The sequence below is a fragment of the Symphalangus syndactylus genome, chromosome 6 (assembly GCF_028878055.3).
Source record: "Symphalangus syndactylus isolate Jambi chromosome 6, NHGRI_mSymSyn1-v2.1_pri, whole genome shotgun sequence".
In the NCBI taxonomy this organism is placed as follows: Eukaryota; Metazoa; Chordata; class Mammalia; order Primates; family Hylobatidae; genus Symphalangus; species Symphalangus syndactylus.
Genome location: NC_072428.2, coordinates 60,019,805 through 60,040,958, shown reverse-complemented (window position 1 = coordinate 60,040,958; position 21,154 = coordinate 60,019,805). Strand labels below are relative to the sequence as shown.

At 43.8% G+C, this 21,154-nt stretch overlaps 1 protein-coding gene and 1 long non-coding RNA gene across 2 annotated transcripts in view; one reads left to right on the top strand and one right to left on the bottom strand.

Annotated features, from left to right (window-relative positions):
* The window catches only part of TENM4 (teneurin transmembrane protein 4), a 3,069,169-nt gene that overhangs the window by 2,393,054 nt on the left and 654,961 nt on the right, over positions 1-21,154 (top strand). The gene's annotated exons all lie outside the window — the stretch shown is intronic.
* On the bottom strand, positions 13,183-20,287 carry LOC134736948 (uncharacterized). The gene is made up of 3 exons (XR_010121454.1): positions 20,071-20,287; positions 13,461-17,298; positions 13,183-13,361 (listed from the first exon to the last, which is right to left on the bottom strand). It is a non-coding gene; the product is annotated as an uncharacterized lncRNA (long non-coding RNA).

The following is a 21,154-nucleotide window of genomic DNA, read 5'->3' as shown; positions in this document are numbered from 1 at the left end:
CTAGTGGATGTGCTTTTTCCCCATAGCCCCCTGCCTTTCAGGAGTCTAGAAGGAAGGGAATGAGCAGAGGCCAGCGATTCAGGAAGTGGCTTCTCTGTACTTCACATCACTCAAGTCCCAGTCCTAGGAGTCCCCATCAATTCCTCCATTTTCTTCACTCCCATGGCCAGTCCATTAGCAAGGCCCATCAAGTCTACCCCTGAACCTGGTTGTGTACTGGAATTGGCAGCTCACACCAGCTTCAAGAGTTGCTTGTATACCATTCTTCCCAGTTCTGCTTTCAGTGATGCCACATTGCTAGCTTAAAGTCTGCCACAGTAAGAGTGTTTATACCATGGAAATAGGAAAACAGGGCTTTTCCCCTAGAGAGCCAGTCATTAAGCATTTAACAACACACCATTGCCTGGATCTCTCTCCAATGCTCTTCATTTCCACTTCTACCGTTTTAGTCGACGCCACTTTCCCCTCTTCTGAGCAGGTTCTGCTCAGCCTTCCTGCTCGCCCTTTTGTGATCCATTCCTTACCAGGCAGCTGGAGAGATATTTTACAAATGTAAATCAGCTGCTGTCATTCCCGTCTTTAAAACCTTCCCGTGGCTTCCCAGAACACTCAGAATAAAAACCAAACTCCTTGCTGAGGCCTGCACAGCCTACTCTACCTGCCCTGCCAACTTCTGATCTCATCTTCCCTTCCCTGCTAACCCAGCCTCTGACGCACTGGCCTTCTTCGTATTCCTGGAAAAAGCTGATACCTTCCTGCCTCAGGGCTTTGCACTTCCCCTGCTGGGACTGCTCTGCCCCAGGTCTTTGCATGGCTGGCTTCTTCTAGTTTTCTCGGTCCTTGACCAAGTACCACCTTCTCAGAGTAGTCTTCCTTGACTACCACCCCCAGCATAGACAAGTCTTCCTGTCTACTTACCTCTGCTCCTGCTCAAAGCCACTTTCCATCAGAGCTCCTCATGTCTGTTGTGTTTGCTGCTTAATTTGCCATCTCTCCACCAAAACGAAAGCTCTATATTGCCAGTAACTGAGGTTGGGATGTTGGAGGTGCTTAGCAAATATTTGATGAATGAATGAAAGTCTCTCTCCAAGAGAAGATGTTCCCAGCGAAGGCCTCTCCCATCACTGCTGAGCCTCAGTCTCTTTGAATCCTTAAAGAACCCAGCTTTGCTCTGAAGAACTTCTTCTATTCCTACCCTTGTGCCAACTGTGGAGGTAGTGCCAGATTTGGAGACGATGGAACAGAAATCTACATGCCATGAGGGAAAAGGAAAAATATATTGAAGAGAAAACAAAAATGCTCATCTAGTGAAGGCTGCCACTTGCCCAGAATTCTCCATGGCTTTTGAACAGCTTAGCTGCTTCTGAATGGTGTCTAAGAGGTCAGTGCCTAGTCACATGGTTCACTGGGACAGGTCAGTTGGGATGGTTCTCTGCCAGCTGGAAGGACAGTTTTGTAGAGACAGTAGCTTTTCCTATGGGAAACTTTTATATTCTTTCCAAAGAATCTCTGGAGTCAGCCCAGCTTTGGGCTACATCAGCTCTGGAATGCTGGGTAAGTCCCTGAGCCCCTATGAACCTCAGTTTCTTCTTCTTCCCAGAAGAAGAAGAAACTGTGCGGTGCTACGTTACCTACCTGTGTGTACATATATATATGCATGCTTAACATTAGGCATGGTACATAGTAGGTGTTCAGTAAATGTTATATCTCTCCCTCAATTCTCCAACCCAGAACAGAAGTGGGCATGTTGTAGAAGATGATCCCCTCATCTACCACATCATTGTTTACAGGCTCCTTCCCACATTCTCTCTGTGTCCCCGCCTCTCTCGGTCCCCACACCACCACCACCACCACCTCTGACCAGGCATACAGAACTGGACCCTGTGGCAGCTGCAAGGTCACAGTTGTGAGGTTTGCTGTCACAGGAACAAGAAGCCACTTAGCATGAGGATAGAGGGGCTTTCTTGGAGTCAGCTGGGCAGTCTGCAATACCTGAGAGATAGACTCTGTCTTTCCAGCTGCTGTGATTTTCTGAGGCTTCTGTGGGTTACAAAGACAAAGCACTCTCTTCCCAGCCTGGGGAAGGAAGAACAATGTTAGAGACCCAAAAACATAGGTTGGAGTTCAGGACCTGCCACTTTCTTCTTGGTTCCTGGGTAAGTCACTTGATCTTTCTGAGCCATAGCCTCCTCATTAGTTGAATGAGAACCATCACATCCAAGTAGGACCATGGAAAGAGAAGGTGATTGTCTATGCAAAATACTGAGCCTAAATGTTCATTCTCTTCCTTCATCTTTTTCTTAACTTCAATAAAGCTGCTGGCTAAATGTTAGGATGGGTCTGAAAGAGAAATGTTTTGACTTCCAGAAAACAAAAGAAAGAGACGCCTTTCAAAGGAAATTTTCAAATAATCTCTTCATGCTTATGTACCCTTGGGTCCCTTAAGGTGGCAGAAGGGACTTGATCAGGTTGTAGGGCTGTCGTTAAATGCACTGACACATCTATTCCCTAAATTGTGTCCTGGAAACATTCCTCTTCATAGTTCATGGTCAGGACTTGAAAATCTTTAGTTCTCAGGCACTGTCCCATTTTACTGGCATTTAAAAGACAATGCTGGAGTTGCATCTTTAAAGACACCCACAGAAGCCTCTGAGGTACCAGGATTCAGATCACTGGACCTAGATTTCTTTTTGCCACTACCTTTTTCCATTGGTTTCCTTAGTAAGTCTGGTTTGGGGCAAAGGGTACAGGACTTGGAGGTTTAAAAAAAAAAAAAAAAAAAAAACTCTTTCCAATTCTGACTCTGCTTTATCTAGATATAAGTGATTTGGGGCAACATGCACAAGTCACTAATACTCAGTTTTCTTATCTGTCAAATGGGAATGTTGATGAAACTTAAGTCACTCTGTTGCATAACTCACTATGAACTTTAAATTAAGACTGACTTAAATTCAATGAGCTAATAAATATGGATGTCTTTTAGAGAGAACATCTGTTGTGATAGTGATGTATGAATTGAGAAGCTGTAAAATGGTCCTTTCCAATGTACTTTTGCTATTGGCCCTAAACTTTCATTTATTGCAAAGGAGTGAAATGAAAGGTAGTTGACTTGTAGACCTTCCTCACTGATTCAAATTTAAAATTCACTATCATCTAGCGATGAAACCCGGGGCCACTGTCTCAATTATAGTGTTTTATTTTTGTAGAAATACTGTATTCATTTAAATTATCTATTTCTGTGGCACTTAAAATTGTCAACACAGTCTTTTTGCTTCACCTTCAGGCTGACTTATATAACCTCACTTTACTAAGGCTGGGGGGAAAATGTCTGAGAATTTCTGAAGATTAATATTCTGTTTTAAGAATCAAGTCCTGAGTGTCACTCAGTTCAGGGCAAACTATATATTTAATTGAGCTCTTTCTGCAGCCAGAGCATTAAAGGGAGAGAGAAAAATAAGTGAGATGAGGCCCTGCCCTTAAGGAGCTTATGATCAAGTTTTTTCTTTCTTTTTTACTCATTTGTTAGTCTGTTTCCTAATTTATGTAATGGTGAATAGATATTTACCAAAATCCACCATATGCCTGGCACTGGAGTGTGGAGACAGAGATAAATAGACCTGGTTCCTTCCCAAAAGAAGGTGTGTGCCTAGCTTAGGAGACAGCCATGAACATGAAAAAGCTCTAGGGAATGGGACAAAGAGACTCAGTTAAATGGGAACTGAGTGTGGAACACCAAGCTTCATGGTTCTGTGTCAGAATATGGCGATTCTCAGGGGAGAGAGGTTGCTTATAAATCCCAACCTAGTTCCTGGTTGCTATTGGAGAATTCAACCTGAATCTGGTGGTGAGCAGGACAGGAAGAAGATACTGGAAAGATACAAGAAAGTGACAGTTTGCCATGCAATACAACAGGTGTTGCAAGAGACAAATGAGTGAGGAGCTGTGGGTCTTTAGGCGAGGGGGAGGTTAGTTTGGAATGGCGAGTCTATGCTTGCTTCGCAGAAAAGGAAGCCTTTGAGAAGTGTCTTGAGTACTTGAGGAGCAAAGATACGGACAAGGAAGGCATTTAGGCAGCGTTCACTATGAGCAAAGGCTCAGTGTAGGAAAGGTCATTGAGTTGACCTTGGGTGGCCTGGCAGGACTGGGTTGATGTGTATAGGAAAAGTGGAAGCCAAGAGGAAAGGGGGTTAGGGACTTATGAGAAAGGCCTTCCACGACCGTCTGGAAGCTTGTACTTCATTCTGCAGGTCGTGGGGGGCCCAAGAGGGTTTTTGGGTCAGGTTCTACTTCAGAGAGGTGGGACTTTTTAAAAAACTTGTTGATTACACTATATTAGGAAATCTCTTTCCCCACAATATGTTCCTGGGATAAGGCGCACGTTTGCTCTCTGGGGGTGGTGGTTAATAATAGGCATGCAACCCAAAGCGGGAACAGGAGACGCACGCAGAGATGCGAGCAGGCTCATGTTTAATGAGTTCACAAAGTGATTTTGGTTCCTAATTTTCACATTTCCCCGCTCTCCCACCCTGGTGTGAAATTTCCTGATGGAGCTGGTGTTTCATGCTCTCTTAAGGATGGTGGAAGCAGCAGAGTGTGGTGGTGTAACTTCTACTGCTGGGTAAGTTAAGGAGCCATTTGGGTGTGGTCTCGTGGAGACATGATAGAGATCTGGTGAATCATCTGTATCTTTGACCCAGTGAATTATAAAATGATCACAATAACCTCTGTTCACTGAGCACCTGGGTAGAGTAGTGGGTACTGGGTACCTTCCTACATTGAGCCTTTGCTCATAGTAAACACTGCCTAAATGCCTTCCTGAGCGAGTACTGGGTAGCCTGATCTCAATTAACAGTTAATCTCGACAGGGAGGCGTTTGGCAGGGGAGGATGCAGCTATTTGGAGACATTGTGTTACCTGCCCATGCTCACATGCTCACACAGCTAGTAACTGGTGAAGCCAAGGTTATACCAGTGGGGCATTCCTTTCAGAGCACAACACAAACAGCAGACAAGGCAGAGGGGAAGTTTTGGGGTCTTTTCATTCAAACAGCTGTGAGTTCTAATTCCATTTTGGCCACTTCACTTCTCCAAGTTCCCTCAAAGAGGATGTGGTCATTCCTCCTTTATAGTGCACTTGACAGGATGAAGGTAGCCTATGTATGGCCCGTGTTAGGCCTCTAGATGTCAGCTGCTCTTGAAGAGTCATTAAAGGTGTGGAGGTTGGGGACCCCACACCTCCAGCCCAGGGTAGAACTCGCTTCTCAGGAATGGGCAGAGCCAGCTAAAAGATGCCATTGCTAGCCTTTCCCCAAAACATCCTTCCTCTCTCTCTGTCTCTCTCTCCCACGTGCCAATGTTGGAATAGTCCAACAATTTATTTGAATCCTGGTAGATGCGGGAGGGCCACTAGAGCCTTTCAGTGTCCTCCTTCTCAGAAAAACCTGTCCCTGGCTGAGTGGCCATTGTCATTTCCCTGAAAGGGACTGAAGGCACAGAGAGGTGGGGCCTGTCTCTTGGGAGTGATCCCTTCTGACTTCCATTTCACCTGACTCCTAAGGCAGAGCAGCTGATTTATCATACTCATTTTGGTTCTGGAAACTCCCTTTTAGATATTCTCTGTGTCCTCTGCTATGAACCCCTGATGGAGATAGCCTCCGGGGGACAGCAGCAGTGTCATCTACCCAGAATAATCAAGAGTTCTTAGCCCCTGTAGAGGGTTCTCCAGGGAAACAGAACCAATAGAATGTGTCTTTCTCTATATATCTATATATACATCTACATATATATACACACACACATATATATGTGTATTTGTGATTATCTATATCTATATCCATATCCATACAGTTGGCCCTCTGTATCCATGGATTCCGTGCATCCATGTGTTCCTCCACCACCTGTGGATCAAAAAATATTTGAAAAAAGAAACAAGCCAGGCACAGTGGCTCATGCCTGTAATCTCAGCATTTTGTGCAGCCAAGGCAGGAGGATCACTTGAGGCAAGGAATTTGAGACCAACCAGCCTGGTCAACATAGCGAGACCTGATCTCTACAATGTTTTTTTAATTAGCTGGGCATAGTGGTGTGTACTTACAGTACTGGCTACTTAGGATACAAAGGCAGGAGGATTGCTTGAGCCTAGGAGTTTAAGCCTGCACTGAGCTATGATCTCACCACTGCACTCCAGCCTGGGTGACACAGAGTGAGACCCTGTCTCTAAAAACAATAATAATAAATTCTAAATAAAGGAAAAGGAATAAGAAATAACACAACAATAAAAATAATATGAGTAAAAAATACAGTATAAAAACTACATAGTATTTACATTATATTAGGCATTATAAATAATCTATAGGTGATTTGAAGTATACAGGAAGATGTATGTAAGTTATATGCAAAAACTATGCCATTTTATGTAAGGGACTTGAGCATCCACAGGTTTTGGTATCTGTGAAGTGTTCCTGCAACCAATCCCCAAGGATACTGAAGGACAATGGCTGTGTATATGTAGCTTTATGTATGTATGTGTATCTATATGTATGTCTGTGTATATATGTATGTATATGTATGTATGCTATGTATCCATATGCTATATGCTATATATATACATATGCTATATATATACTGTATATATACACATATACATATGCTATATATATACTGTATATATACACAGACATACATATGCTATATGTATGTCTGTGTATACGTGTGTGTGTGTGTGTGTGTATATAGGGATGGAGAAAAAGAGATTGATTGATTTTATGGAATTGACTCACACGATTGTAGGAACTGGCAAGTCCAAAATCTGCAGTGCAGGGCAAGCAAGCTAGAAACCCAGGAAGGATTTCTAAGTTGTAGTTTGAGGCAGAATTGCATCTTCCTTGGGAAATCTCAGTCTTTTATGTCCTGATTGGATGAAATCTACCCACATTATGGAAGATAATCTGCTTTACTTAAAGTCAGGTGATTGTGAATGTTAATCACATCCACAAATACCTTCACAGCAACATCTTGACTAGTGTTTGACCAAGCGATTGGGTACCACAGTTTAATCAAGTTGACTAACAAAATTAACCACCACAGTCCTTGAGAAGTCTTGACCTAGAGGGTGCATCACCTTTTTTAGGAAGCTCAAGGGTCTGGGAAAGGCCCAGTTTGCTGTTGAGTCCTCCAACCCAGGGAATTATCACCAGATAGGTAGCTAGAGAGTGGGTCAATGTTTCTGAGCAAGTGTTCAGTCCTCATCATGCTGTAGTAGAAAGAAGAGCAGGGAGATTATTAGAAGTTTGGTTCACTTATTCACCTGTCCTTTCATCCAGCTGCCGAGCCAATTTTACTACATGCTGATTTTATGTTGAGTGTTGGGTTAGGCCTTCTGGGATCAGGATTTAGAAGAAAAAGGTCTCTGCCTTAAGAGGGGCCCATACACAAATAATTTCATTATAGCAAATTTCCAGTACCAAATCAATAAGACTTGTTGTGTGGAACTGTGCTTTGTGCAAACGTTAACCTGGATTAAAGGTCATTATGACAAAGTGTCTACTGTGAGTGCCCATGAATACAGCACAGTGAATCTTAATTCTTTTTGAGTCTTAGGCCCATTTGAGAATGCAGCACCAGCCATGGAGCTTTCTCCAGAACTGTGTTCACCCCAAGAGACACTGAATGTTGTAGACATTTCAGGAGGTGAAGGTACTGGGTTAAAACCCTCTGGTTTACAAGGTCCTTTTTATGAGGATTCTCAAGAGAAATTTTATCTCTTCCCAATTTTAAGAATAAATATGCCTCTCCAGAGAAGTTGATTTATTTTTATGCAGTAAACATGGAATTGTGTGAACAATAGCATTTCATTGTCCTTGTAGACTTCTAGGGAATAACTGGTAGAAACCAAGGTCTACATGTTAAGAGAATTAAACTAATTCAAAGTTCAATTTTGATTACCTGCTCATCTACTACCAGTTTATGCCAAATTGCTTTTTGTTGTGTTGTGTTTTGGGGAGAGTGTAGAATTCCTTTTAACTGTTTAATCTCTCTCTTTTCTTGGCACTAGAGCAGGGTGGAAAGATATAGACAAGTAACTAAGAACAGTGACACATCCTATACTAAAGGAGCATATGAGGTGCTGTGAGACCACAGCCTCAATGGGTAAGGGCAGGGCCAGCCACATAATTTGCAGGACTCATTGCAAAGTGAAAATGCAGAGTATCATTTTCAAAAATTAAGAATTTAATGACAGCAACAGTAGAATATCAAGCCAGGCATAGGGCTCTTTTAAGCCTCTAGCCTTGTGCAGCTGTGTGGATTAGCATGGCCCTGAATCCATTCCTCATAGGGAAAGAGGCTTCCTGAGTCAGGTGTCACTCGAAAAAGCTGAAGGGAAGAGTAAGACTTTGCCAGTGGAGCCCAGCAGGGGGGCCATCTGGACAGAGGGAACCACTAGTACTAAGACATAGGGATATGGAGTAAGTCACAGGAGGGGATGTAGCAGGAGGTGGTGCAGGGAAGTTAAGGCAAGGTGAGCCCTCCCTGTTTCCTGTCATTTACATCAATTCCAGTCCCAGAAGGTCCACATGAAACTGATCTCACATTGATTTCCAGGCCCTATATAATCCCATTTTGGCCCAGACATGGTACATCCTCATCTGCCCTGTTGCATCTGACCTCTGCCTTCTCTTCCAAGTAGCTTGATATTCCCACAATGCACAGGGACAGGCCAAACAGTCATTGATAATGTGAGATCTATACGTAGACCTCCTGATACCTCAAGCTTTTGTCTGACCCAAACTAGCTAAGATAGGGATGGCTGTGAGATATGTTTTGCACTCAGCATTTCCATCTTTGTTATGCTTTGAGATGTCAACAAGCTCCATGAAATTCTGTCAGCCCCTTCGGCATGTCCCAAATTCTCTCTCTCTCTTTTTTTTTTTTTTGGTAATTTCCTGCTTGTACAGAAAGTCATCACAGGCACCCAGTGACGAGTTGTTTGAACTGCGATCACCTGCTTCCTCTGGTAATGTCTGCCTCTTTCCTTCCCGGAAAGAATTGGGTAGTTAGCCCCCTCCCCGCTTCCTGTGATTTCTTGCTGCTCTTTTACATCACCTTTTCAGATGAATCATTTGGGACATCGACCCATCAACAGCGTTGCTGTAAACCCTTTCTGCAGATTCATAAATGAGATCATACTCTGAGGAGAAGCATTAAGCAGCAATTTGGGAAGTGTTTGAGGCTGTTTATTTGCCTGAAAGCGTAGCAGCCGGCGTGGTGCGGGATGCACGTGTTGAGTCTGAAGACAGCACTTTTCTCCTCCTGTTAGTGTAGGGAACGTCTCACATTAGTTGTTTTGGTATCCAGGAGTCCTGGTGTGTCCAGGCTGTATGAGATGAGAAGGATGTCCTGATTAAAGCCCCTCACTGTCCTCATGAGTAAACTGAGGCACAGAGAGGCCAAGGGACTTGTCTAATGTTGTACAGCCAGCAAGTGGTACATTAACCCTGAAGCTAGGCCTCCTTCTACTTCTGAGATAGAATAATTGCTAGGATAAATGCACATCTCTCACCTTCTCCAAACCTCGGTTTCCTCAGCTGTGAATCAGGGATGCTTCCATCTTTTTGTCAAGATTGGGAAGAGGATGCTAAGAGAGGCATTTATGCAGAGACATCTAGCTCAGTTTTTAGCCCTGTGGCCTTGACAGGTTGTATAGCCTCTCTGAGCCTCAATTTCCTCATCCCTAAAATGAAAGCTACAGGGAGAATTTGAAAACTTGAATTTCAGCAGTGCCTGGAGCACTGTAATCACTATGTAAGTGTTAGCTATTTTCATTATTATCTTTATCATTATCTTCATTCTTATCATCATTATCAGCACAGAATAAGTCCTTAGTAATTATTTATTCCCCTTTTATGTAGACAGAGTTGCAATGTGGCTAAAATGCAGGTTCTGGATATAAACAAACATGAGTTTAAAACCTGGCTCTGCCATTTACCGGCAGTGTAACATTGGACAAGCTTCTCAACCTTCCTGAGACTTAGTTTACCACATCCAAGAAGTGGGATAGCAATAGTTACCCTGAGGAGCTGCTCGTGAGGACTAGAAATAACTCACCTGTCACATCGGTTATGTAAAAAATTTACAACAGTCATTATTTCTTCCTCAACTGCTATTTTGATTGATTTTAAAGTAATATTCCTCCAACCAAAGCTGGGCAGCCCTCCTCACACTCTGTGTTTGTCGCAACAGGAGCCATTGCCCACAATTTAGATAGTTTGCCTCATGCAGCTGTACCTCAGTAATTCCATGCTACGGAGACATGATGAAAAAGCAACTAACATGCACAGCTCAGGGATCTTGGTTAAGTGGGTGACTGAAACTTCCACAGGTAAACACTGAGTGCAAACGCTTCCATCCAGTTTCATTCCTGGGGATGTTTTCAGGAGTCAGAGGGTGCAGAAGGGAAGAGGAAGGGGAGCCCATGGGCTGTGCCTTGTGTATGCGCTCTGGGCCCTCCATGCTCTACCATGGGCTATGTTCTCCTGCCCTGCCAGGAACCTCCACTGCAGTAGAAGGTAGGTAAGAAACACATGGAGGGAGGGAGGTACACTGCAGCCAAATTAATCACTGGTAGAGCCTCTACCTAATAAGAAAATCTTGTCAACCAACTACAAGCCCAGTTGGGGTGGTCACCTAGTGTGGACTAGGGGACTAGGGATGGAGCTTCAGGACCGGACAGGTTGGAGGGCTGCTGGCTTAGCATGGGATCCTCCTCTTCACTGCACAGTAGAGAAGGTGGTGGCAGGTACTGGGACAAAACTTCTGTACCCACTTGCATCTTTCAACACAGAGATAATGTTGTCCTGCTCACGTTAGATATCTAGTTTGCTCATATTGCTCATCCCTTTGCAATCCTCTGGATAAAGGAAAAGCGTTTGTTATCTGTTAGCATCGATACTCAAGGCTTCAGATCAGGCTGCACGTTGCTGGCAGTCCCTCCAGCATGCCCAGGATCATCCATTTGGTGGAACAACATTAAGTTGCACATACTTGACTTTATATTTTTTCTTACAAAGATGGTGATTTTGTATGAATCTATTTAAGATTTTAGGGTTTTTTTTGTTTATTATTAAACCAAAAAAGGAGCATGCTGTTCATTTAAACACTTCCCTTATGTGCTCTGAGTTCAATTTAAGTTTCTGGATTCATAAGGGTGAGCAGATTTCCCTTTCTGAAACCTGTAACTGGAAATAGACCATCTTCTTTTTTTTATACCTTACAAATGAGTTTGACTGAAGGATAATGGAGGTATATGAACCAGTAGCTATACTGCATTTCTTATTATATAAGTGTAATGTCTTGGTTTAAGGAAAAGGGATTTGGAGTCAAACATTTCGAGAACACCGCCACTTACTGTTCTATGACTCTAGGCTAGCTACTTAATTTGTCTAAGCCTCTGTTTCCTCATCTGTAAAATGGGGTTGCTGTTAGTCCCAATCTGCCTTATGGGGCCTTCATCAAGATAAATGAGGTAATGCAGGCAAAGCTTTCAGCACTCTCACTGGCACATGGTTGGCCCTGAAGTGCCACCAGCAGTGATAATGCAGCTATAGCTGTGGCTGATGGCTGGATTGGACCAGCTTAAAGGCAGGGAATCACATCCATGACAGCCATCCATTCAGATCACCCACCTCCTCCCCCAAACATGGAGATGAGTTTTCTTCTATGGAGTCTTGGGGACCCTTCACATTGGCTCACAAGAACCAAGTGTAAATTTTTCAGGAATTTTGTTAGCTAGTTATTAAACAGCCATTATTAAAAATTAAATTGCATAAACTCACACTTAAATTATGTTAAAAACAAAGGGACTGAGTACTTGACACTCACCAGTTTCTGGTTATTTTACTACATTATACTGTACTCCAGAGGTTATTGATGTCTATTTTACCTGTGTAAAACAGGTAAATAGGTGGAAATGCTATATGATGGCTGTTATCACTCATCTCTTTCCAACTCCACCTTCAATGACGTCACTTTGGTAGCTTGAAACCAGCCATGGTTGGAGTATTTACACCATGGAAATCAGCAAACACTACAAATCAAGCCTTTTTTTTCCCTCTTCTGGAAAGCCAGTTGTCAAATATTTACCAGCATATCTGTGGGTAAAATTCATCAATAAGGTTGGCTGTTTCGTTTTTGGACAAATGTTGATGGGAAGAAAATCCTTCATTATATTGAGCTGAAATGTGTCTCTTCCTAGCTTGAATTCTAGTTAGAATTTTCAGTGAGTTTGTTTTCTCACTGGTAAATAAATGCCATGGTTTAGGATAGTGCCTTGGTGCCTTTTTATCCTCCCTGTTCACAGTGTGGGGAACACAGTAGGCCCTGGGGAAAGTGTTGCTGTGTTTGTATTGACTGTCTTTGTATCAGATCAAGATTTTTAAATCGTCATCTTTCAGAGCGCACTATTTCCCTCTAATCATCAACCAGTGTCAGAAATGCTTAAATTGTGATATTAAAGAAATCCAGCTTCAAAGCTGAATTTTACTGAATTTCTCCCTCTTTGAGTATAGGCTGTTTCTTACAATCATTGGCTGAATAGAGAAACACATGTCATTTTGGGCCACCATGGAAAGCTAGCTGGCTTTCAGAAGACCCCTCTCTGTGAGTGACCATCCACCCACACAGGACAATTCCTCAGTGACAGACAAAAGCAGTGGGAAATGTCAGCCTACTCAGATGCAAGACCCGGAGAGATGAAAGCGCCAAGTTGGGAAAACAGCCAGAAGCCCACAGGAAAGAGGTTATTTTGGGACATTGGGGCTTTTGAAACTAAGGCAGAAAGGCAGTTCAATGAGTTGACTCTTGGTCAACTTGGTTGGAGTTTTGAGGTCAGACATGCTGCAGTTCAGATTCTGTTTGTGGCATTCTGATACGCCATATGACCTTGAGCAGGTCACAAAACCTCTCTGACCTTTCATTTTACAATCTCTGAAAATAAGGATTGTAATACTCACCCCATTGTTTGTCAAATGAATTTAATAAAGATATAAAAGTCCAGGAACATAATAGCTATCAGTAAGAGGTAGCCACTCCGCTCATCATATCAAGCATCATGACAACTAACTTAGGGTTCCGCGGGACTTAACAGGGCCCTAAAAATTAGATAGCCTGTCTGTACCCCGCCCCCTGCTCCAAAAAAATTAGCTTTATAGATTACACATATGTTACTTGGTCATTTTTTATTAAAGTAAAAGTGTCCAAGCTGACTTCATGGCTCATTATGGAGGATAGGCTGGTCTTCATTCTGCCATTTGTAGAACAAACACATGTTTGGATACATGGAGTTGTGTCTTCCTTGAAGCTGAAACCCTGTGTGAGTGTTAACAAACTTTTTGTCTAATAACATTCCCTCTATGCAGAATTTCCCAAAGTGGGAATATTGAGCTCAGTATTTTATCAACTACTAACCTGGAAGAAAATTATTTTAAAAGTCATTCTTTTTGTCATCTTCCATTAGACACCAATTTCCTGGCAGAATCAAATGTAGGACAGTGTTGTATAAATGAAATAACAGACGTGTGGCAAGAGGTTAATAACTCCCATTGCCCGGTTCTGAAAGGAAGAAAAATGACAGAGTCACTTCTACTCTTGACATTTTGTTCTGTCACCCCTTGAAGTGAACAAAGCGTCTTTGTGCATTTTAAGGAGACCTCTGCTTATTTCTTTCCAAAGTTCTGTAGAGTTTTGCCTTTGAATTTTTTGGTTGGTGGTGGGCGGTCAGAAACCTAAGAAATCTGCTTGTGGTGAGGAGCAAAACACCAGGGCTATTGACTATAAGCCGCAGGCACTCTTGCCTGCCCGCCTTCACTTCTACCACTGCTCCTGGGGCTGGGGGAGCAAACCATCAGAAATATTAGGGAATTCTCAGTATACGAAATCAGCAACATACATCGAAACATATAAACTCACTGCAATACTTGTTTTAAGGGTGATGTAAATTGTTACAAAATTTCATTGAAATAAAAAAGAAAGTCAAGAGCACTTTAAAGTAACTCTGCAGACAATAATACTCAACCCAGTCTTCTCTGTACAACTGGTTACGCTTGTTAGCCCACACAGACTCACTTGTCCATACCTACATTCGCCAAGCCGTACCCATATTCCTTCCACCATATGATATTCATTCAATCTTTGAGCTATAGTTGGCTGTTGTTTCTTTTGTAGTAACTGGTAAATGATGTCGAAACCAGCCTTGTTTATATTTTTCCTTCCCCAGTGTTCTCTCAGTGAACACATCTCCTGGAGGCTCAGTATCACTCTCTCATTCTTTTTTTATATCAATTCTCAATCTCTTTTTATATATTTCATTCTCTTTTTTTGTATCAACCTATAACCCTCATTTCTCCCACTATCTGCTTCCTCTCCTGTCTCAGAATCCTGGGAGATACTGGATAAAAATCCCCAGTGTCCCAGAATTAGGAAAAAACAAGCAGCGACTTTCAGACATTGTTGAAAAATGCAATTCCTAATAATGAATACTTTTCAGGTTCTGCTTAGAACACTCATATATATAGTAACAATACTTGCTCTTACTATTAGGTTGGTGCAAAAGTAATTGCAGTTTCGTCCATTAAACGTAATGGCAGGAAAAGTAATGCATTAAATGTAATAGAAGAAAGTACGATTACTTTTGCACCAGCCTAATAAGTGTGATGAACTCTGACATTTGTTATTCTTTTCTGTTGTATTTCATTATTTTCTTTCAAAATTCTGTTTTGGATGTTCTAAATTAATTTCACAGCTCATGAAGGGGATCAACTTACAGTTTCAAAACACTGGCTTTGTGCAGTGCATCTTGGACTTTAACGTGTGCACACAAATCACCTGGGGATGCTGATAAGTGGCAGATTCTGATTCTGTAAGTCCTGGGTGGGACACACGATTCTGCATGTCTAACAAGCTCCCATGGGATCCTGATGCCGTGTGTCTACAGACCACACTTTGAGCACCCCGGTTCTCCAGCACGAGGATTGGTCAGCACCATGGACAGGAGGCAAACCTGTGCCTGGTCCCCTATCCCCAGCCAAACAACAAACCTGTGCCTCACCCTGTGTTTGACCTCTCTGCAAGACATGTGGCAACAGTTGATGAGGAAGCAAAGGAACTTTCCAGGGGCCATGTGATGTTGCAGAATGCCCTTTTTCTCTTTTCTACACAGAGGGGGTCTTCTGGTCTTGAGTGGTGAACCTCTGGGAGCAGGGGCCCAGCTGAGGAGTAGGGGACAGGTAGAGGATCCAGGGAGCTCTGCTCGTAAGAATCAGTCCAGCTCTTCTCATTTGCCTCTCGAGTGCCCTGCTTTGCTCCAGTTCCTGCCTGGTGACTCACTGCAGCTCTGCCTTTATTTGGGGCCTTGCAGTAAAGGCTCAGAATGTCCTTCTTGCAGATCCTTTTTTCTAGTAAACTACTCCCACGCTATTACTCAGCTTAAATAACAAGGCATTATCTGTGCCTTCATCTGTGTTGGTACCACCCTCTGTACATAACTCTGTTAGAACCCTAAGCGTATATATTATTAAAAACATCTATGTGTTTCTGTCTTCCCAAAAATTGGCCAGCTGTTCTTGGCCCTGGCCACATTAGAATCACCTGAGAAGCTTCTGCCAAATACTGAAACCCAGGCCTCACCACAGACCAGTTAAATCAGAGTTTCTGGGTATGGAGCCAGGGCACCGGTATTTTTTAAAGTTTTCTAAGTGACTGTGATGTGTAGCCAAGGCTGAGAATCACTGCATTACCCTGTGAGCTCCATGAGTATATGGATGATGTCTTATTCCCCTTTTCTACCCCTCTTCCTCTTCCTCCTCCAAAAGTCATCTAGCACCTTGCAAAATGTCCTAGACTCCCATAAAGCATCTAACAAATAAGTAACTAATATGACAGGCCAAACTTTCTGTAGCACCTATTGTATGCCGGGAACCAAAGACTGACATTTGTCTGTGTAACCACATGAGTACTCACAACAGAACTGTGAGGTAGATCTTATTTTTCCCTGTTGGGGTCTGCGCTAGATCCCGGGTTGTGCTGGAGCTGGTTGGAACTGGGACCACCAGGCTTCCTGGCCCCAACTTCCGGTCAGCGAGACTCAACACCACAGGTAAACTCAATTCATTTATCTCCACCATCCTTTTTTCTAGAGTTGCAGGGAAGACATAAAATTCTTATTAATATTATTATAGCATACATTTCTAAAAACAACAGCAGCCCCAGTTAAATGCCTTCTGTTTGCCAGGCACTATGCTTAGTGATTAGTATCCATTGCCTTTATTATTCACTTGAGTTTCATGGTGACACCACGAGGCAGGCATTATCATTCCTACTTTGCAGATGAGAAAATGGAGGCTTAGAGAGGCTAAGTAGCTCTTGCAAGGTCACACATTCTGAAAGTGGCTGAGCTGGATTTGAACCCAGCCTTTGTGACTGCAAATCCAGTCCTCCTTAACAGCTCTGCCCATTCTGTACTTGCAAACATGATTATCTCATTAGATTCTCAGAGCTCAACAAGGAGATGGATGATGGGTTTAGAAGAAAGGCTTGGGCTGCAGAGTGGAGGATGGGTGGGAGAAAGGATTGGCCACCGGGGAGTAGAGAACATAAATGGAGTCTCCACAGACCAGAAGGATTTCACGTCGAAACTGGAAATGGCCCTGCCTTTACCCCCCTCCCCAGAACTCCAGTAATCTTGATATCTGTCCCAAGACAGTGGGGAGACGAGTCCGAGGCAGGGCCATTACTCTGCCTGCTTGCGGAGGGAAACAGAAGAGCCTCTGTTGTCGCCGCTGGAGCTCGGTGATGATAGATGGAGGCCATTTGTTGAGCCTGAAGCCATCATTCACGGAGGACAATGGCCCGCTGGGACCCAACACACTTGGAGAAGAGCATGAAGCAACAGAAGCAGGATTATGTGAAACAAAGTCAAAGGAAATTTGTTAGGAGTCTGATTTCCAGATCCTTGAAATCAGCAGGAATGGAGTTCTTTCTGTGAAAGAGTTATTAGCAAGTGTATTTAGAGCTAAGGAAAGTTCACTAGCTTTCTGGTGTCCATTACCAGCAAACATTGGAAATGATTGTGTAGGATTTAGCAAAGGATTATCCTTTTGGAGAGCATGACATGGGATGTATTTTGGCAGGAAAGGAGAGTCTGGTGCATGTGTTTTGGCATGCTTTGTTGGGGAGACCTGGATCAGAATCTTCAGAACCCTCAGCTGGAGTTGTCTTTGTCTGCAGCCCTGCTCCCTTTGCACAAGGTCTGGGAATAAATAAGTGAAAGGATTAATTTCACTTGGCTTTGGAATAGCATTCTCAAACACTAGAAACACCCTTCCATTTTGTAATCTGAGGAAAAGTGAATGTCGTATGCCTGAAAATGGGTCTTAGAGTAATAAAAACAACTGAAGTCGGAGAAGTATGATGCAAGATCTACTTCCTTGCCTTCTGTTTTTAGGTCAGGGAGCATCACCAGACAGACAAGCTGATTATTTCTGACAGTGACTAGGGATGGGGTTTCCTGGAAGCCTTAATGAATGTAGAATTAGGTGGGCAGCGAGTCCTGATGGAAACGAAGCACACAGCTTTCCCGTGTCAGCTTACTACTGAGAATGGAGTGAGTAGCTTTGCCCCGGCAGGGAAGACTCTGTGGAGTGGAGATTGTGCATCTCACTAAGAGAAAGGAACAGCCCACTTCAGAATATGCTAGTGGCAGGCTTGGCAGGGGTTGGATCCACTCTGCAGGTGCCCATCCCATCTTGCATCTCACCATGACTGGTGGCAGCCTTCCAACCAAGAAGTGTTGGGAACACATGCTAATTGAGTGCTTGCTAGCTGCCTGGTTCTTTGCTAGGCACTGAGGCTATAAAGGTGAATGAATTCAGAGGTGGTATTTATTGCTCAGTGGTTAAGAACACGGTTGCTAGAACAACAAGGCCTGGATTCAAGCAGAAGCTCTGTCACTTGCTCAACCTTGGGTGTGTCACCTGACCTCTCTATGACTTGGTTTCTCCACCTGAAGAATGGGAATCATTATAGGACATACTTTCATAGGGAGGCTGTGCACCTTAAATATGCTAATATATATAAGGTATTAAGTAAGCCAATGCATGCAAAGCATTTGCAATAATGCCTGGTACATAGTAAGCATTGTATACCTGTTTTTTCTGCAAATATTTTTATGAATTAGGCAAATATTTACTGAAATCTCAGGGCTTCAGGCTTCTCCTCTGTTTTTGTATTTTATTTCTTTTCCTAGAAAGCACCAGACAGCCCCCATAATCATCCCCCCTTCCCAAGCCCCAGACCTGTGTCGGTGGCAGGGCTGGAAAAACAGGACTCAGAGTGAGGGGGATGGGGAAATAATTTATTCCAAGCTCCCCTGCCTCAGGTGCTCCATGCCTGGGACAAGCCATGGTCAAGAACAGGCAGGATGAAAGCTGCCCATTGTTAACTACAGGGCAACTTTGATTGAATGGAAAGAACTCTGAAGTTATGTGGCTTAGATTCACTCCTGCGTATTCAGGCTAGAGCCTGGCACCTATTGGACCCCCAAAACAACTTATTTTGCTGCTCTCCTTTATTCACAAGATAGATAGCATCCTTATCAGAGTTTCGGCTGGCCTTTGATATGATGGGCCAAAGTCTTATTATCTTAGACTTGGGACCATTTGACATGTTAACTTAATATCAAGATGGTGTCTGGTGAGCTATTCCATGGCAGTCTTTGCTTGCAACCTCCTTATGCCACTGAGACAGGGAACTGACATCAGGCACTGTTCTCCATTTTATTTGGCCTCTGTTTCATTTGGCGTCTGTTTCTAGAGTACCTCCTTTGTGCCGGGGCCTGTGCTGGGCCCTGGGTAGACTGAGCTGGCTAAGGCAGGACCCTGCCTCAGGGCTTTGGGAGTGGCAGACACACAGACAGTGGTAATTCCATGTGGCATGTCTTGCTGGAGCCAGAGACACAGGGGCTGAGGTGCTGAGCAGCACCACATCCACCCCTGCCTGGAAGGGTCAGGGCAGGCTCCCACAGGCAGACCCAGATTATCTTGGCGGTCAAATCTGACATGGCCAGAGATGGGGGAACAGCATGGGCAGCAGCACTGGGCTGGGGAGAGGATGACACATTCTGGAAACTGTGAGTGGATTTGTGAGCTTCTTTAGGTGAGGAAACTGATGCTATAAGAAATCAGAAGTATCTAATGAATCTTGGGAAGTCTTTTCTTTTCTCCGGGCCTGTTTCTCTATCCTCCAAATGAGGGCCCCTTCCAGCCCCAGTGAGCCACTATTCTCTAAATCTATGGCTCACAGCCTGCAACTCAGTATGAAGCCGACTTGGATCTCTGCCTGCTTATCTTATCTTCCTATTTATATTTGGAAACCTGCTTCTTCTTCATCTGTTAGAATTGCCTACAGTACACACCCTGGAAATGTCTCTGTTTACCTTGATGTGCTATGAGCACAATCCAGGGTTATTAATAAAACCAGGCAGCCTCCCAGAAGCCAAGGGCTGGAGCACAAATGTGTAGCTAACTTTCTTGTCTGGGAGGCCTTGGTGGCTATCACAAGAATGCCCACCCTGTACGGGCCCCATCTGACCTCCGGGGCCAGGATGGGATGAGGACCCTCTTGGCCTGTATGGGAAAAACAGTGACCTGCTTCATCTTTTCCTTCCCAAGGCAATGAAATTCGCCTACCTGTAAACCCAAGGGGTTGCAAACTGACAGCATATAGATATGTTTTGGGGCTCACATTCTGTTTTTAATATCAAAGAATTTAATATAAAAACAAGGACATTTTACCAAACATGTGGACTTCCACCATCTCTTAGAAAGTCAGATTTGTTAACACCAGCCTCGCCATCCTCCACTGGCGGTGAGTGGATGCTCCCCTTTTCAGAAGAGCATGCGTTCTAGAGTTTACCATAGTCCCCACCCCTTCTTATTGTCTTACCTCTATAGGCATTCCGCTTTGCCACTCTGAGCTTCATACCCTTTGGTTTCTCATCAGGTAGTCCATAATGATTACTTACCTGTTAGTGACATACCCAACTACAGAGCACTGCCCAGGTAACAAGGCCCTTTCCTGCTCCTTTTCTCATTCCGTCCTCACAGCAGCTTGCAGAAGTGGGTGTGGTTATTCCCATTTTACAGGTGAGGAAACCAAGGCCCAGAGAAGTGAAATGATTGTTCTGTGGGTCTCGCACTCGGGAGGTGGCTCTGCAAAGTGTGTGGCGTGGCCTGGGAGGCAGCAGGGGCCTGTGCTAGCCTCAAGTTAACTCTAACGTGCCGTGTAGCCCTGTGCAAGCCCCTGCCCCTTCGGGAGTTCCAGTTTCCTCTTCTGTAAAGTGAGGTCACTGTTGTAAATTAGAGGTTGGTAATGTGAGCATGTGGCTGGGAAAAAAATAACTGAAAGTTACCATTTTCTCCCACTGTGAATATGAGTAATAAACCACAATAGCATTAGCAATCTCTGGGACTTTGTTACCAGGAGGAATCAGATATTTTTGTATCCCATTATAGTTGTTGCAGATACCTCAAAATATCACTTACACTCATCACTACCTCAAGGTTATGATAGTTATTAGACCTGCCATTAGATCTTGTTATGACTGGAAAAAAAAAGGAAGAAAAATCTAACTGTCTCACAAATTTCTCATTTTAACATTTTGATAGCTATTTGAATATAATCGGTTTTCTTTAAATCTTATTTTCATTTTATGAATTTAGAAACATTTCTCTGAGAAAGGATTTGTAAGTTTCAAAGAGGTCCATGGGACAAAGAGGCAAAGGCCCTTGATCTCTAGGCGAAGGCCCTTGATCTCTAGGCTGCCCAAATTCCTGGGACTCCAGACTCCTTGAAGATTAGGCCCGTGGCTCCTCATTCAGTGCCAAGCTCTGCCTCCGGCCTCTCCACCCAGCCTGAGCCACCTTCTTACCAGTAGCAGCTTCTGAGGCAATTCCCTGGGCCCTGTGCAGCCTGGCTGGCATTCAGTTACATCAGACCAACGTCTCCCAATTGTTGGTGGCTGAAGCTGTCTGAGAAGCCTGGGATGGGGTAGGAGGAGAGGGAGTGCAGGCTCCTGCTGTCCCACCGGCCTTGGCTCCAAGTTGAGG